Genomic DNA, 6,167 nt, shown 5'->3' with positions numbered 1-6,167 from the left:
CACATTATGTCGCCCGCGTCGCCTGGACAAGGCCCATGCCGACCTATGGTCGGGTTTGCGGTTGCGCCGCACGCAAACCATATACGGTCACAGCGCAAGGACCGCCCTTAGTCCGCTGCAATGCTATCGCATTACGTTCGCGTTTGGTAGTGCATCATTATTCATTACTGGAAGGGAACTCCGAAGTACATTGCTAGGGCGACAAAGTCTCTTCGTACGTCTTTTCCTTGTCTCGGGGCTTCCTTTCATCACGTACAACCAGCTAGCCTGCATCTCGTCTCTCTTATCCCTTAATGCCGTATTGGCCTCCATCATGCGCGAGGGCATAATCTAAGTGCCCAAACCACACTTGACATGGCGTCACATTGAACACTCCCGTTTGTTTAATTATCGCGGCGCTGGTTCAGTACGGAGGTTTACAATAAATTTAGCAGATGGGAACGTCTTTAGGATAACAGTTCCGTAAGCAGGGTACGCCAAGCACCTGACTCCCTTGCAGTGGATTCACTTGCTGATCTTGGATTTGAAAGCTTTTTGTTTTTCTTTTGTTTCTGTGGAACGCTTCTCATATGTTAAAGATACCTAGTGTGTGCTTCTTTTGATTGCCCTGCCCCGCAAGCAGATACTGCTCTGTAGTGCCGCTTGTCCTCTCCACACCTGCACGCGCACCTGTGTCACTCTGTCTTCCTCCTCTCTGGAGCGGAGAGGCGAGGAGGATTTTGGTACGCGGGCATGGGGATCTCCTGGAACCTTCCCGTTAAGAGCTGCCGCTGCATAAGAACTGCCCTGCTATACTCATGTGTAGTCATAGCCTCCTATATACTGATCATGCCTGCCCGCTGAGCGCGAAACGGCCGTTCACCGCACTACGGTGGGGGCGCCAGCTTCTCAGGATACACGGGCTCTTTCATAAAGCAGAGCTGCGACAACTTCGTCGGTAACTCAGACGTGACACGTTGCCGTTGATCGCACTCTCCCAGTTCCCTCCGTCGCCAACCTGGTCAACTTTACCCTTTGCGCATCGCTTCTACCGCGGAAGGGCAGCCGCGCAAGGGTGGTTTAGAGGCCTTTCTGGGCCGCCACAGCTGTGCTGTGCTTTCAAGCGTATTTGCAGTTCCCTATTAAGCGCGTAAGCCAGGTTTGACATAAATGTTTCGAGGCTTTGGACTGCACTCAGCTGTAGCATGTCAAAGCCATTAAATTATTTCGCTCCCTGACAATACAGCAATCACTCATCAGAAATTGCAGCTTACTGCACATTCGAGTGTGGAGAATTCTCTACGGCTTTCCACCAAGGCGGCTGAAGCTATGTGAACTCTGAAACAGACCGCCAACGCAGTTGCGTTCTGACTTTTTTTTCTCTCGTCTTTTGAATTGTTTATATTGCTTCATGAAACATTTCAACTCTCCCTTCCAACTGTTTATTTTTGTGGCTTGTACAGAGATGTAAGTATATATGTGGGATGCTGGGAAAACCATGCCTTGGGTGTTCCACCCACGGTCACCCGTACGCACCCTGTCTGGGCTGTCAGCACAGCCAGAGGGAAGGAAACTTCTGCGACTATGGCATTGCTTCCAACGACTGGACGTGTGACAGTAGCTGGGCCCTTCGCCTACTTTGTGGCAGTATCCATCGTGCCAACTGCTCATGTCTCAAGTGCATTGGCGCGTTATTCGACGTCCGTGCTCGTTAATCCGCGGAACAGACAGGGCGTAGCCTCACGGCACAGTGCTTGTAAGCTTTTACAGTGCGCGCTGTGCTTTGCGCAGAGACGACTGTCCCTCACGCGAAGCTCTGGGCCAAAAGCAAAAACGACTGAGAGATAAAGAGAGATTAGATGTGAGGCAGTAGTCAAACACCCGAAAAAGGCCCTCTGCATATGGAAGCGAAGGTAGATTAAGATGACATACGAGGCAGGCGAGATGGTGGTCGGACTCCACACAAACAGACAAACAAATACAAGCCTCAATTTGGGCACATCAGAAATCAGCGAGTTCAAGCAAAACCCGCATTCTTTCCCAATTTCCCGAATTCAAGCTCGATTTTAATTCTTGTTGTTGTCGTCGAATACTTTAGTTGAGTTGGAAGGAACGTTGGTTGAATTGCGGCCGTTTTCTTGTTGTACGCGCTTGAGTTGAAACCCCTAGTCATTGTATTGCAATCATCCTAGAGATCGTACTGTAGTTATCCCGTTCCCACCCCATCTCCCACGTCCTTAAGTCCATCACATCAATTTCATGTTTACTTCACATGTTGTCGTAGTGCACTTTACTTTAAAACAAAAGACTGTTTGTGCAAGCCGTGTCCCCGTTACGTCTGCTTTGTCACGAGTGGCCACCGGCCATAGCAAACGTTTTCGGGTGTAGGACTGGGAGAAGCACACAAATGTAATGAGAATAGCACGGGAGGTTACAGACATAATTGAACGTGTGGCAGGCAATGCCATGTATCAGAAACTCGTATCTAATGAGACTACGTGAGAGAACTGATGTTCTGAGGCTGGAACAACATAGAAAGGACAAATACGTACAAAGTCTCAAATTGCTCAGTGACTTTCATCTTTCATCGTTAATGAGAGTACCTTTAGACATTCTTGCGCGGTTACCTAAAAACAACGGTTTTTAGGCGCGAGACACACGTGGCGCACATTTCAACGCAGAGTAGCAGACGACAAAGCGCTCACGCATTACATCACATACTAGCAAGCGCCGTTCTCCAGGGAGCACAAACATCGGTATGACCATCACGATCCTGGGAAACTGGCGCCACCAAAGTGAACGGCCCGGCCCCTCCGCGCCTCCGCGTGTGTTTCGCTCTCAGCGGGCAGGCATGATCAGTATATAGGAGGCTAAGGTGTAGTGTTGCTCCTTGTTCGAGGACCGTGATACCTCTCTTGTGACTCACGGAGACGAGGCTTATGTCTTCAGGCCGTGTGTACCACTCAAGTCTACAAAATGGCCATTGCCCTATAACAAATCAAAGTAAGATCCATTGACATTTGGAACGACAACTTTGCTTTAATTATTATCAGGTTAATTTAGATTTGGTAACTACGAACAAATTGCAATTGTTCATGGGTTACAACGAGAAACTGACAAGGGAGTGAGCCGGGCCAACTACGTTTACTTTGACCACATCTTCTTCAAAGACCCGGCTTCGCTAGTTGACTTTAAACCGAGCTCAAGTGTAGCTAAAACTTGAAGTTAACACTCAAATCTGTTTTGCAAACGTTAGTTGGCGACGTAATAAATGTTTCAGTGACAATAGCTCCCTTTAGTGAAGCAGAGTTAACCGTTAAATTCAAGTTAAGGGACCGTTGATCTCGGTTCAAATGTTAATCGGCGTTTGGTGAAACGGGGTCTAAGAGTCTTCCACCGCGATCCTTCTGGACTCGAGAGTGTTCTGCTGCCTAGTGTTCACAAGCTGGGGAATGTGAAATCTTCGTATTTCGATTGATACCACTCAACTTGTACATGGAGATCGTCTTGCACCATTCGCACGTTGCAAGAAATGGAACAAGAATTCATCGCCGGCTATAGAGGCTACCTCACAAAATGCCGCAACGCGACATCCAATCGAAGACTCCTTTAGGACACTGCGTGCTCTCTCAGAAAAAGTGAGCAACGGTAGGACACCCGTTTCACTTCAACCAACGATGTTCCAGGATGCCTGCTATGAGAAGGAAGCAGTTAATTTGAACTAGGAACGCCTGGTTCTCAAAAGTGCCTGGGACAGCTACTAAGACTAAAAAATGGTGTTTATTTTATTTCGTAATATAACTGTACCTCGCTCAAATACTCAACAGGCAAAATAAATAACAATAAAAATAGGACAAAAATACCGTCAGTGAAGATTACGCACTTCCACGAATGTTCGAAAGAACCTGCAGTACTTCATAGTTTCGGATTCTCGTTGAGTATAGGGGAGGTGACGTTAACAGGACCTTCGGCCCCAGTCTCCTAGCAACAGGGCGCGTCTCCGCTCTCAGCCCTACGCTGGAAGACTGCGAGCAGCTGTAGCGAAGAGACGGAATCCGACCTTAGAGCAGCATCAGTACTCTTGTCAGCCGCAGATGCGAAATTATCGGTGGCAGTTTATGAAGTAAGACATTTCTCTCCTGACTGCCATTTATTGTTCCTTTTAGGAGCAAAAGCATGTGTACACCCTTTTATCCTGCAAATCTGATCAGGGTATATCACCGTCGTCTAGGTTGCTGATCGTATATAGTTCTCTTCCGCGTATTATGGCATTTCTTTATTTTATTTTTAATGCGACTGCATTTATAAGCGAACTCCTCGAGTTTTCATGAGGCGAGGTATGTAGCAGCGTAAGCCCTGCACTGATTGGCTGCTAGGAGGAGAGGGCGCGCCTTCAGGTGTCACACCGGCGCAGGAGGAACTTCTTCACTTCAAGCGTAAGCGTGTCGAGGCGCAGCGACAACTCCGTGCTAGGGAAAGAAAATGGTGGAGCAGTCCAGAGAGAACAACATCGTCCTATGGGCCCGTAACGTGCAGAGCATCAATGCACATGCTACCGACATACCCACTGACCCGGTACTGCCCAAGTGCAACATCCTCGCCCTCTCTGAGAACCGGACCAACCTACCGCGAGATATGGAAGGCTTCCGATATGTTTCCCATACCAAGGGAGAAGACAACAGGCGTGACGGTGTAGCCATCAAATCGAGAAATTACGAAACTACCTTAGCGATCAAGACAGACATTCTCGAAGTCGACAAGGTTTAAGACATGCCCTAGCAGCTGCAGGCGAAGCTGGTGACGTATGCGTCGTAGAAGTGGCCCCTACTAATGATGCCCCTACGCTCATCGTGCCGTATCGTGCGTATACATTACACCGGGGCCCTCTACAGACAAGATCAAGTGTATCCCTCTAGCCCAGCGTTTCCCGAACTTCTCGTTCTGTCGGACCCCCACAACCACTAAGACCTCCCCCGAGGGCCATTCGAAGACCCCCGAAGACCTCCATTCGAGGAGCCCCGTTAAGTACGATTCATGTTGACATAAATAAGGGAAGTGAAGAAAGAAAAGCAAAAACAAACACACAAACAAGCCACCGCCATGCAGCAAATGAGAAGGTAGGACATTTCTGCCTTCTTTAGTAACACAAATATCGTCATATACCAATACCGTCCCCCTCAGAGATGACATGACCAGCACTCGCCAAGACGGTCTTCGAACGTCGCGGACACCCACGGACACTCTCGGATGAACTCCGAGGGTGCGCAGTCCACACTTTGGGAATGGGAACCATTGTTCTAGCCAAACTATTCGATTACTCTGCAAGCAACACCTTCGTAGAAAACTCGAAGGAACTGAACATGCCCATGATTGTGCCCGGAGCAAGAACATGCCCGGAACAAGATGCGACATTTTTTTCTCGACGCCGTCTGTCTCAGAGACGCGTTGCCCCACGCCCTTGAAACTTTACTCATAGGTGGCTCTGCATGTCCGCTTTATTGCACATGAGAATTGTCCGGATTGGTATGTGCGTCGAAGAGAGAAAAAATCGGTTACTTCTGGCTGGAATGTAAAGACCCGCAAAAAATGCGCGATTTTCTGTAGTCATTTTTCTTGGCAGCTGTGCAGCAGCGTGTCGCAGGTTTATTCTGTTAATGTAAATCTACATCCTATTTCTTCATTCATTCATCTAGATATATGCAAAGTATGGACATTCTTGGTTATCCGGTGTTTAACTGAAAAATTAATGCATCCGATGGTATCCACAGGGCAAGGCGCAATGCAATGCAATGCAATGTAATGCAATTTAAATTAAATGTAATTTAGAAACTGACCACTCAACTATTAGGTGGCCATATGCTTGTTCCTCAGAGATTCCTTTTTGCATTGCCTAGGATTTTCCAGCAAATTGTCCTGTGTCCTAGGATATTTCCAGCAAAGCAGAAGCGCACTCAAACGCGAGCGGCCAGCGACACATCAGACAAGCGGTGCCTTGTTTGCAAAGGACGGTGGAGGGAAAGAACACAGGGTTCTGTGTGGTTTCATCGCACATCATGTAGGCGGTGGGCTCAAGGGGGCTGTGTAGGTGTTTAAATTGCAAAAACTCATTTGTACAGTTCGTTACCACGGCGTGTCTCATCGTGCCCCACGCGCTGTCTCGTCTTGCCCCGAGGGTTTGGGCAAGATGA

The sequence above is a fragment of the Ornithodoros turicata genome, chromosome 2 (genome assembly GCF_037126465.1).
Source record: "Ornithodoros turicata isolate Travis chromosome 2, ASM3712646v1, whole genome shotgun sequence".
Taxonomy (NCBI): Eukaryota; Metazoa; Arthropoda; class Arachnida; order Ixodida; family Argasidae; genus Ornithodoros; species Ornithodoros turicata.
This window is presented reverse-complemented; position numbering follows the sequence as displayed.